At 38.3% G+C, this 13299-nt stretch overlaps 1 protein-coding gene across 3 annotated transcripts in view; it reads left to right on the top strand.

Annotated features, from left to right (window-relative positions):
* Nucleotides 1-13299, top strand: part of specc1 (sperm antigen with calponin homology and coiled-coil domains 1) — a 91478-nt gene that overhangs the window by 757 nt on the left and 77422 nt on the right. Inside the window, exon 1 of one of the 3 annotated variants that reach the window (XM_008428054.2) lies at nt 809-870. The exons of 1 other annotated variant lie outside the window; for it this stretch is intronic. The gene's annotated coding sequence lies outside the window, so the exon portion shown is untranslated. One more of the 3 variants, XM_008428055.1, reaches the window with a different exon arrangement.

Below are 13299 nucleotides of genomic sequence, written 5' to 3' on the forward strand. Positions count from 1 at the left end.
CACACACACACACACACACACACACACACACACACACACACACACACACACACACACACACATATAATATTGCTCACCATTGATCTTCAAATAATTCCAGACCACAAGTTAGGAGTTGTTGTGATATTTTAACATGTTTTTATATAGATTGCATCTCAAGAAACTCACATCCGTCAAAATAAAAATCAACACTTTCAAAATGGAATAAAAGATTATTGGCGTGCCCTGTTTGAACCTCTGAGGTAGCATTGGATTATATTCCTGAGCATATATAATTAGGTTTACCATAAAAAATGTGGGAGATTTGGGGAAGAAATGCAATGCCTGGTACAAAGTGATCAAAGAGCAAAAGGGTTGTTGCTCACAGTTGCAGTTTGCCGGAAATAATTAATATTGAATATATGAGCAACAGTAAAATAGGTTAGAAATTTTAAATAAATAAATAAATAAAACTTCACTTTTGCAAACAACATGCCATTGTTTTTCTTACTCTAGGACATCAAATAAAGCCAAATAATCTCAAAGTTTGACCACATAATACAGAGATAATACTGAATTTCAGAGTCATTGATGCCCAGGTTTATTTCCTTTGATAAAAGGTATGCAATAAGTTATATAAACTTATATAAAATTCCGTTTTACTGGTTATTTTTGTCCTGTCCATTTCTAATTTTTGAAGCATTAACGACTACGTTTCCCAGAAACCTATTCGAGCACTGCGCCAAATCATCCAGCACGCGCTCCACCCACCGGCTCGTTCAGCGGGTGTCACTTTAATGACTCGCGTGAGCGAGGCGGCGGCGGCGGCGGTAGCAGCATCACAGAAAGCAGCAGCAGCAGCAGCAGCAGCTCCTCCGCATTAGCGAACAGGTGAGGAGAAGAAACGGACTACATGTTTCTATCTTTTTCTCATCTTACAGCTTTCCTTCATTTTTTCTCCAGTTCACTCAGGTAAAATCCAAATATTTTAACGTTACTGCTGTCTTGTGTCGGACATTTAAGAAGGAGTCTTAAGTTGCACGGGACCGGTGTTGGCTTGGCCGGGGTAACACCGACGCAGAAGTGACTGTCGACGCTTGTTTGCAGTGTTAATGGGAGTAATTTGGGTTTTGACAGTCATTTTATAGCTGACGTGTTTTCTCCTGCTTTATATAGGATGATAGAGTCCAAGGACATGTTGTTTCCAGGGTAATTGGACCTGGAACTGGCTGTATTCTTGAACAGGTGAGGGGAATCTCGCCTGCAGGATGTTGGAAGTCTACAGGATGCTTCAGATAATTTAGTTAATTTCGCTGCACCGGCGGGGTTTGTGTGCTCAACAGGGTTCCAGCTCGATCAATACATCCCATCTGCACCTCAAACATCTGCTTAGTTTCTTTAATTGTTGTCTAGAGACAGAAACCTAATTCTCTGATGGACTAATGTTTCTTTAGCTGGTTTTGTATTGCTTTTTTAGGCAAATCTTTCTATTTGTGTATATTTTAGAACTCAGTCGTTTGTATTAATTTCTTTGTTGACTTGGCTATATGTTTTAGATCAATATCCTTCTGAACCATCCAATAACCTATTTTCAGTTTACTGGAGGGTCACCAGACATCTATTTATAATGCCCCAGTATTTCAAGAAATCCAAGCACTAAGGTTCTGAGAGAAAAGAACCAGGCCCAAAGTATGCTGGAAAGTATGATTCTCCACCGTCCTTATCAGAGGCTATGTGATGCTTCTCCACATGTTCATCATTTTTGTCGTGCCAAACCATTTTTGAATGCTCAATATTTGAAACGCGTAAATAAATAAATACCTCTTTATTTATAATATCATGTTTAAATACAGTTTAAACAATGCTGTACCATCTAAAACTATTATAAATCAAAAAAATAAAATCAACCAACCTTCAATACTGATCATATCAAAAATGTTAGGAAAAGGCCTCAATTTAAAAGGTGAAATATTAATTTAGACTTAAAAGAAGTGGCAAAGTGAGCATATTTGATATTTAGGATGTTTAGACTGATATGTTGCAGCAGCTGAATCTTGTTATGACGAGATACAAAACTTGTTAAAATGAGATTAATATTTTATTAAAACCAAAATATGTTCTTGTTTAATTGAGAAAGTCATAATAGAACGGCAACTCTCCGCAGGATGTTTGTCATCTGGAAGAAACGAGAGTCAGAAAGATGGAAGTCAGAAGATGAAGTCAATCTGTCAATGGAAAGTATTTTTATGTGTCTCTAAAAAGAGAAATCTTAATGTTTTTATCGACTTTTGTATCTCGTTATAACAAGATACAACTCCAGAATTTATTTCCTTGCTCTGGCAGTTTACCGCTTCCATAAGTAAACATGTCCAGCACTGTGTATACATATTTTTTCCAGTTGCTATTTAAATAGTCAAACTTGCAACAGGGCGTAGCTTTAAGTTTAAACTCTTTTATGTTGATTTAGAAATCTCATCTCGGCAGATTTCAAAACCTTAGACCAAGGTGCTGCTGGAACCTGCTGTTAAAAATATTGAAATAGATTTGATGTGAGAATTAAAATGTTCCAAAAAATATTAAATCCATTAGTTTTTTTTTTCTCCTGGTGCCGTTTAAAAATGTTGAGGCATTGAATGGATCTCCAAAAAAAAAAAAAAAAACCAGCTTAGCAGCTTAAGTTTGGTGTAAATTGTTGGTTTTAGTGCCATGTTGTGTCTGGACCACCTTTGGGAGCATCAAGCTGTTCTTCCTGGTGTGATCAGCGAACCATTTGTTTCTCATTAGATCATTACCTTTGTAGTTAAACAAGCCATTGTTGCATTTAGTGCAGCAGTTTCTGAAAGGTTGCAGTTTCTGTCTTTAATTGGCCCTTCTAGAAGGTCCGTCTTGACTGTGTGTGACTCTGATCCTGCCACGTAAACAGATGGATCATTGTTATTTTCTTCATAATGAAGATTCTTCAGTAATACATTTTTTTATAACTATGAAGGATATTTGTATCTAAAAGTGGGGAACAAAGACAGTTTGAATTTGAGAATTCATGTTTTAGAAGAACTCCACATCCGTCTCGATGTGGCACCAGTAGGAAAGAAGTGGGCAATGGATCACTGTTTTCTGTTGCTTTTGGCAGAAAAGAGGAGAGAATTCTAATATAAGGACTTTTTCTTTAGGAGGCTTCCACTGCATATTTTCTTTTTGGTAGACCATTGGTTGGTTGGTTGGTATTATGTATTTTCTGATGGTTATATCATGTTTTTATCTTACTCCCTCATCAAAAACATGCCTGGGGTGTTGCCTTGATTCTTATATGCATGTTTGAGAAATCCTTTAATCTCCCACAGCAACCATTCAGCTGTGCAAAATGCCTGGTTGGACCTAGCTCCGCCTTTGGGTTGCAACTTCTTCCTTAGCGCTGCAATTTCCAAGCTTCAGAGTTTCCGCCTTACAGAGAAGCCCTACCCCACAAAACACCCACTCAGATCCTTCAAACTAGCCAGCAGCGATTAGCAAACACCTGGTCGAGCTGCGCATCTGCTGAGCTCATTATATGAGCTACTTCTCAGAGCAACGCAGGTAAAAATGTTGTTAAAGGGTTAATGGAGAGCAATATCATCAGGATGTTGTGATGACTTCCTGAAGGTGGAGTGTTAGAAAGACCAGGAGTTTTTAAAAAGACAGACGCCCAATTTCAAGGTGTTAAATTACAAAATCTAAAGGAAAATATAATTATATACATATAGATAACAGCTGTAGGTGATCTAGTTACCTTCAGTTGCTAAAATGGCTCTACGCGTCTGGGAAACGCATAACGCTGCCACCTTAAAGACTCTGTTTTTACTCATGGTTAATTTGGGACTCTGTCTGCAGGATCCAGGCTGTTTTCAGGACAGGCTGTTCTTCTAAAAAGCCGCAGGAAGTGCAAGTCATATGGCAGTCTGAGCAAAGTCAAAACATCCGATTTTGTAATTGCTCATTTGTTAATGGAGCCGTTTCCTCAATTTGATTTGGACTGGATCTGTCCAGCAACTAACATCCAAAAGTAAAGATATCGGACTAAGAACTGCAGCGTCTACAATCTGGTAATCCATAGGATATTCTGTTATTGATGGAGGTAGTTTTGGATGTCCAACAGCAAGGAGCTGTGAGTTTCTCAACAACTCCTCTCATCTTCTGTTCAAGTCATTATCCAAGCAGTTCCTGTCATTGCTGTGCTATTTATAGCCAGGGGTTGTGTGGGGAACGCACACATCCAGCTGTATAGTGGCGAAACTGTCCTTTTATTACCCAGAAAATGTTATCTCGTGATCTCCTTGACTGCTCTGCTTAGTGAGAGGAATTCAAGCCTGTGTGAATGTGAGATGTTAAGAGGGGAATTCAAGGTCCCCGTCTCAGTGTTGGGGCCGACTCTGAGAAATATCTCCCACCAGCGCCGGTGTCCTGGAAACGGCTCGCGTTGACGACGCTGCGGAGGGACGGCGAGGAGAAAACGAACTGTTTTCCTTCCACTGTTGGTTCTGAGCGAATTTTCTCGGGACAGGTAACTACATTTGCAGTGACCCTGTCCATCTGGTGAAATATAAGATGCTACAGCGATGTTCTTCTCTATTCAGAGACGGCAAATTACTTCTGTGGAAAAACACACACCCACAGTGATGGATTACTCAATTAATTTAACACTTGGGACATTAATCTCTGTCTTGCATTGGCAAACATTCAACTGCACCGATACTGAAGTGAAAGAAAATTATCCTAGATGAACCAACCCTGGTTTATATGAGGTTTATGACTAATTAGATGAACCTTGCATTCGCTTTACAGATATCATAGTATCCCTTGGTTTTTGTATTTTCAGATCCACTTCTGTTCTGCAATATTTTATGTTTTTGTCCCTCATGGATATAGATAACACAAGAATGCTATTCAAGGATGCTATTTTATTGCTTTTGTCTTCTGAACCCAATTGCAGTTACATCGCTTAGCAAAAGTATTCCTATCCCTTGGACCCATTCACATTTTATTATTCTACAAACAGAAACTACAATGTATTTCATATGTGAAAGGCAACATCCTGAGTTATGGATAGTCCCAGAAAGAAGACATGATGTAGCACAGCAACCAGGAAGCCGATGCTAACTCTGGATGAGCTGCAGAAACGGAATCTGTTGTCATGACAACTTTTGGTCGCACACTCTTCAGATCCTACTTTTATGACATAGTGGTAGGATGAAAGCCATTGTTATCGGTTTATCGCAAATCATGTGGGTTACACTGCCAACATGTTGAACGAGGTTCTGACCAAAACTGAACGATGTGGCCTGCATGTTGAATGACATGAGAGGTTTAAAGAGTAGCAGTGCACATCATCCACGTGTACTGGACCCGGACCCGGGCCAACCTGAATGGCCCGGGTCCTGAGCATAAATCCAACTCAGAATCTGATGCAAGACATAAAAAGTCTTGCAATAGAATTTTTGCAAGAGTTGTTCACATGTTCTCCACAACATCAAAAACTTCAGTCTCTAAATGTGCAAAGTTGCTAGACATTATCCAAAACACAGTAGCTGCAGGGACTGGTGGGTTTACAAATGATTAACTCAGGAATATAAATGCTTGCCACCATTTGCAGATTGTCCAAAATGTAGAAACCCATCTGTGTGTTACTTTGTGTTGATCCATCGCTTTATATTTCAAGAAAAAACATAGAAGTTTGTGGTTATCACCTGACAGCATGTATAAATATTCAAGGCGCATGACTGCTTTAGGAAGGCATTTTGCTGAGGGCTTGTTTTTATTTTTTCTCATGTGAGATAGGCCTTCCTTATCAACTGGTGATGCTCACAGTAAGACAGTATAATAACCATAAAATACCATAAAATACTTCCTACAGACCTTTACCACAAACAACTTATGCAACCTGTTTTCAGTTAGCAGTAGTTCACAAATAACATCAACCAGGCCAGAGAAGGACTGGACTCAACAAAATAATGTTTTCAGAAAACTGACTTGGCAGCTGCTGAAACATAATGATCCCATACATTACATCTTTATTACGCTTGTTACCATTTTGCTAGAGGATGCATCACAAATCAGCACCTTAATTTATAGGTTTTAATAGTTTTTTTTTTGGGTTTTTTTTGCATAAGAGCGTAAAACGTATCCAGCAGTCTCTAATTTATGCAGTCAGAACGCTGATGAGCCTTAATCCTAGATCAATTCATAGTGGGTTTCTATCAGACTCTCGAAAATCTTAGCAGCACGTTTCAGTTTGTTCTACTTGTGGTAATACTTTTGACAATACAAGATGGGCTGAGGAGGTAAAGAGATGGGATGCCAGCAGGGCTGCCTGCATTTTCTGACAGCATCAGCAGTGCTGTTAGATTTTCCCCTGAGGGAGGGTTTTTTTTTTTTGTTTTTTGCAGGATGCTGTCATCAGTGTGGAGTGTCAGAAGTGCAGAGCATTCATTTGTGTTCATGTCAGATATGTTTTTCAGTTGAGCAGCTTGAGATAACGGTAGTCCATGCTTATCTCAGAACTCTGTTTGAGATGGACTGTATGTATAAACCCACTCGTAAACAATATGTTGCTCTCTGGCTGCGTTCTGCTGATTTTATACACTTTGAATCAAAATAAATGTGTCATTAGTTTGGTAAAGACAAGTGCAAGGTGTTACCACCATGACGGTTTTTAAATTAACTCAAGTTGTTCTACATTTAAATAATAATAAAAAAAGACTCCTAATATCCGTTTATTCATCTAGAGAGAATAAAGAAAGTGTGAGTCATCATTGCTTATTTTCTGAACCATCTAGTTGGTTTTCAGTTGACAGAAAGTCAAACAGCAAACCCGTTGAACAGATAGAGGGGCTTTATTATTAATAGCTTTGTCCTCTGAGGTCAGTGTGTCGGATATCCTTGTTTGTCTCAAAGCAGTGTTCAGCTCCGTTTCCTGTGTTAATCCACTTCACTGCGGGAAGAGAATAGCTTTCATAGCTCTCTGTAAGAAATTATTAAAGTGGACTGAGGTATTCAACATTATTTGAGAATAATTTAACTGGAATTCAAAAAAGCAACGCAGCATAGATTATTTAAATGTTCCCTTTTGGAGTGGTACGCCCTGCTGTAATAATGGATACTTATGTTGGAAGGTGAGTGGTTATGATTAGTAGAGTGGAACTCCATTTAGAAATGGGCTAGCCAGAAGCTGAAAGCTAGCAGGTACCTTTACTGATTTTAGCTGTTTCTGGTATCTCTTTAATAGATTTTCATGCAAAATGTATTCCTCAAGCCTTCCTCCTATCAGCTGGAAGTTATTTAGAGATCCGAGTTGACATCATGTTGCATGTTTGTTGAATCCTATATCTGATATTATTGCCGATACATCATGCATCTCTAGTTGCTATGTCTCTGGTCTTTCTTATGACGCCATTATACTAAAGCTGGTTAACTTTGTCTTCACTTTGTAACAGTGTCTACACTGAAGAGTGTCTACACTGTTACACTGCGCCAAGTAGTACTACTTGGCGCATAGTACTACCAATAAGAAAAAAACACATATTTGATTAATTGATCATTGTCAAGCTATAAACCTGCTGATTCCAGTAACCAGTCTGTCTCTCTGCTCATTACCTATTCAATTTATTTAATAAATAAGTAAGAAATATCAACATTTTTGGCTAAATGTGGGCTTGGAGGTATAAAGCGATATACTCTTGCCTTGTGAAACAACAGATGGCTCTCAGCCTCTGCAAGATTTTCAAGAACATTTCTGCCTAAAAATATCCCACCTCAGTAAGTAGATACATATTGTGCCTCGCAGTGGTACAGAGCGTTTCTTTCTCTTTGTTTGTTCTGTGAAGGGAAGCTCCAAGCATCTTCATTTCCTCAGGCTGTGTTTGAAGCTCAGGAAACAATCTACATACTTGACAAGCATCGCCCTCAGTGGCTCAACTCACTGGCTTTAAGGAATGCTAATGTTTTTGTCTTGGTAAAAGTATAAAAGGCATGCAGCTCCGCAAGAGGCGGGTGAATTAAAATGCAAACAGGACTAGCAAGCTTGGGTGTGTGACTTATCAGGTTGTTAAAATATTTGCTTTGTCTGTTAGTTGTCTGACCCATTGTAATCTCCTTTATTCTCCATACAAGTCAAACCGAACACACCCGCAGCGAACATCAAATGCCTTTCATGCCACAATACTGGGTACAGCATACACTCAAAATACAAACAGGAGTGTTCATTTCTGTTGGGTTGGACAGAAAGGGTTGTTGTTGGTGCTGATGATTATGAGGTTCCATTGTGGAAAATATCTCGGTTTTAGTGGCTGCATGTTTGTTTTTGTTTTTTTGTAGTTTTTTTTTAAATTCCCTCGCAGACCTTGTGGATGCTGTGCTTGTGTTTCTATGGAGTCCGCCCACTCGGTACACTCAGCCAGCTTGGTAGACTGGAAAGCAGCTGAAGTTTCTGCAACGTGGCTCCGACTGACTGTTTATCAGTCAAGAACTTTGACACTGAGAGAGCAGGAAGTTCAAACCTCAGGGGAGCCGCAGCTCTGAGAAAGATGAAACAGAAAACGGGAGGCTTAAAATATTCATAAAAGTTGTCTCTGTCTTCACATTTTATTAGCTGGATCCCCAAATATAGAAGATTGCTTGGGGAAATGATGAAGGACTCAGACTGTTGATGCATAAATCTCTAATCACTAGTTTATGAATAGCTCTGACTTGTTGCTGTAAACTTTTGCTAAAAAAAATAAAATAAAAAATTAACTATTTTCGATCATTTTAAACGGAGCTCGCTTATATATATAAAATACTTAAATAAAATAATTTCTCTAGAAAAGTCCAAATTTACAGAACTGTCTCTCAACATTACTAAAAAATTTAGAAATACATTAAAATCCTCCAAAACTAAACTAAGAATTAAAGCAATATTTGCTCCTTCACTAAACACAAATATTTTTCTATTTCTGTCCAAATGTACAATATGCATCTTATGAGAAGACATTCGTTTAATTTCTTTTAATAAAATGATTTCAAAAATAGGAAAAAGAAATCTCCACCTTTTTAGTATTTGAAGGAAAATCATTGTTAGGAGCAGAGGACATTGTCATATTGAGTTTCTCTGCAGTTGAACAAATGATGTACTGTTATTTTCAGACAAAATGAATACAGACAGAGCATCTTAAATTGTCTCAAAAGTCTTGTATTTGGGTATTATTGCTTTTAGCTTTGTCACAGTGGTTTCTGTTCATATTCTCTGTAGAGAAATGGGACTCTTACAATAATTGATACTAATCTGTTACAGATTCGAGAACAGCTGGAATCAGACTCTTACAATGGGATCAAACAGATCCCTTTTATAAGGGATCATGTTTACTTTAATATTCTAAGCTTCCTGTTGTTTGCTGATTACTCCTTCGCTGTTGTGGCAACCTGAATAAACAGCCAACACCTGTCTGCTCAAAAGGTTTAATTCATTTTTAAACGCTACTCTCTGATAAAGAACACAACTGTCTTTGTTCTGCAGTGGCAACTTCCACAGAGAAAAGTGATTGTGGGCACAATGTTAACCTGTTAGCATGCAGGTATGCAGTGTTCCTTGATATTGTGAAAGAAGTGAGAAATAAAATAATCTTATTTGATTATTCACATCCATAATTCATTTTTATCCCAAAACAATATGTAAAATAAGTTTTATTGTTTGTATTCCTGTTTCCTGGGCATGAATCATAGAAAATAATAAAGAAAATCCCCCTTTCTTCCTTGAATCGGAGCCAAAACAATCCATAAACCAGAGTCCTGAGGTGAGACCTTGTTATTCAGAAGATTTGTGAATCTACACTTTCCAGGCCTAAAGGCAAACTAGAAAACCTATTGATCTCTGTCCAGATCAAAGCAAACCATCAACTCAGCAGTTTCCTCAGTAGGTTCCTTCTCTTCTTTTTTTTTTTAACTCAAAGTTGCTGATATAAGCAGATGCTCTTGTGGTTTCACAGTTTCATATTCCTACACCAAGAACTTGTTGTTTTGTGTTTTATTTGAGAAATTACTTCAGTGTTATTCATAACTTTATTTGAAGCGCAAAACTGAGCACAAAAAAAAATCAAAAAATGGTTTTTGAAACGCTGCCGTTTTGCTTTAGACTCAAAAAATACTTTCAGAAACACTAACAACACAGGTCTTGGTTTGTTTCCCGTTTCTAATAAATTCTTCTGCCTTCAGAAAATGAAACATTTTCTGTAATTTCTAGTTTGAAACTGCTGCAACTCTGCTAGTACCACATTATGTATCCTGTTGCATGCAAGTTTCACATCCCCACTGACTAATATAGGAACACAGAGGGAACAGAGACCGCCTCGCAGCATGGGATATGAAGCGATCCCACGCTTCCTGTTGGGCTTTAGCTGAGATGATGGTTTTTTCACACACTCCTTTACTACATTCAGGTGTTGGACAGATGCTACACATGTGCTCCAGCAACGGTACAGTAGTAACTTAACGGTGGTGTAGTAGCGCTAGTATTTGCACACATTTAGACATGAATACATTTGTGGAAACTCCTTATAAAAGATCTGTAAAATGACTATCTTATATTGCAAGTTTATAGTGTCTTTATAAACGATAATCTAAATAAACACAGAAATGATTTACAAGTCCCAAAACAGCCCTTCTATTTTACCAGGTGTCTGTAATATGAGGCAACAAATGGAGCTTAATGACTTTGGATAAAATGATAAAGAACCAACTAATGTTTCTATGTATAGATTAGATATAATAAATGCAATTAATCTTTGAATAAATGTACTGAAAATAAACACTGGGTTTTTACAGTGTTGGATTACTGCTGCAGTAAAATATGAATGCATCTTCACCAGCAGTGCTGACAAGTTAGCATGTGCAGATAGCCCAAAAAGCTTACCAAATGGACCAATATCTACAAATTAATTACCGTTACCCAGGTTGGTAGTGGGTTAACTAGTTATTAATGTACAGAATCAAACAGTCGGTGAACCAACACTTTTTGAAGAAAACGAAGGAGTGTGAGCCTTTTTTGTGGCAGGAAAAGGAAGGCCGTATCCAGTTGTGATGGAGGTAGTTTTGCCAACAACAGCAACATCCAGAACGAAGCTGAGGAGTTCAACAAGCATCAGCGGGTGGAAGAGGAAATGGGAAAGCTGTGGAAAATAGCTGGTGCCAAAAGTCCTTGAAAAACTTGTGGCTGTGAACCGATTCAAGGAGATGGGCTGGAATCTTGGATTTAGACTCGAGCTGCAAAAACAGATTTTATGTGCTGTCTGTGTTTTGGATTTTCAAATAAAAGTACCTGCTTTCTTGTTCTTTCTGAGCTTCAGCATTTTCTTTACCATATTGCATCTTGCTCTTTGTTTTAGACTTTATAGCGTGTGCTGAAACATGTTTAGGCTTGGCAACAATATTTTTTTTAATCCAGATTATGTAATAGTTTCACAAATACACAGACTAAGAAGAGAAGTTTCTACACCCTACCTGTTGGTACACAGTTGACTGGAGGAGTGGACAATTCAAAGATTGTGATTAGCAGGTTGGAACAAAGACTCTCTTTCCTCATTAATTCATTCAAAATGTTGATATTTACAGACATTAAAGAATTTCTCTTTTGTAGCAGATTTACATTTGTATCATCAATGGTTGAAATAACTTGAGTGGTTTTGTTTTTTTTGGGGTTTTTTTTGTTATTGCATGAAGTAAATAATTGGTTAATGTTTGTGTGTTTGATTGGGTGAAGGTGTTAAACATCTCCTCGACCTCAGAGGTCTTTATCTGGAAACTGGACACTCAGACTTTCAGGATCAAAATTTGAAAGACTTTCAAATTGCTTTTTAGCAATAGATGGGGAATGTTGCTGTATAAATGTGTTGTGAGTCTCAGAAGTCAAACAAGGTGGGCAGGAAGATGGTACGTGTCTACCATACGTCTATGGACAAAAAGCAAATGAGTAGTTTGTTTACCTGGGAAGAGCTGCTCCAGGCAGGCCAATGATAATCTGACCTGACTTGTCCGAGTGATGAACCCCAGCATTCATGTTATTTTAGCACCTACTCCACTAAATTTCATTTACATTTATTTTTACATTGTTTAAATAATCTTGAGCTGTGACTGGTCTTACTGCTCCAGTGCAGGTGGACATTTGGCTAACTGCTGCTCTGGTCATGTGATGTCATTAAGGTCACTAACTCAAGCAGCACAAAAAGTTTACAGGTGCTTTCTGAGCTTTGTTGTAACGTGCTTATTTTTCAGGAATCCTGTTACACCCAGGCAGTTGATATTTTTATATTTGAGCATTACAATCTTATTAAATTGGACCTCAGTTTAGTTTTATTTCGTGACATTTTTCTACAGTAATATACAACTATACATTTGTGTTGAAGGAATTTGAACTGGTATATGTAATATTGTCAATTTCTTGAAAAACATCAAATCACTAAACAAATATATGCTAATAATTTTAGTACTTTAGTACCGTCTTTTCCTAGACTTGACATTTCAACCATCTGGTGTTGCTCCATGTGTTATGTAGAGATTTTCCCATGGTGATGAGGATGATATTCAAAGATGTATGTGGGATGCTGTACAGCTGGTTGTTGAGTGGGTCTGCCTAGAGGAGGCGTGGCTGACCAAACTGGTGAAAGGAAGGCCGTGTGTTTTGTGGCAGAGGCTAAGGAGCTGCTATTTGTTAAACAACCCATGCAAGTAAGAAAATGCCATGCTTAAGTTTAGAACTGTCTCCATAGCAATACATCTAAAACCAGCTGGACTGTGTTACGTTCAGGGAACAAACTGGTGGGTTGGCTGCGAAAACTACCAGAAAAACACCTACTTACCATGGAGACCGAACGGTGACCGGTGGACAGAGATTTCGTTTTGCAGACAAAGGAGTTACTCTGACCATGTAGGCATCATCTCGTGCTACTTTCTGGCTTTTGCTTCCATCCTGTGCACAATAATCATGGAAACGGATTTATTTTTAGACACAGACTCGACTGAATCACCATCACTGCATGTTTGCTTTTATATCCGTCAAAAACGTTGTGCGTGCTTGGAGAATCTGACTCACTACTCCTTCCTGTGCACATAAGGAGGAAGAAGGAAAATGTGTGAGGCAGTTGTCGCCCACCGTAGGAACCTCACTCTGCCTGCTGGATGTTGTCATCTTGTTTCATACAATGGTGGAGATACTTCACCTAGTCGGTGTCCTGCCGTACTGCTCCATGTTCTGTCATTAATTATTCATGTTTTTTCATTGCAATGTTGCCTTTATGTCCTGTTTTTCATTAAGCCAAGTTT

This window comes from Poecilia reticulata, linkage group LG14 (genome assembly GCF_000633615.1).
Source record: "Poecilia reticulata strain Guanapo linkage group LG14, Guppy_female_1.0+MT, whole genome shotgun sequence".
Taxonomy (NCBI): Eukaryota; Metazoa; Chordata; class Actinopteri; order Cyprinodontiformes; family Poeciliidae; genus Poecilia; species Poecilia reticulata.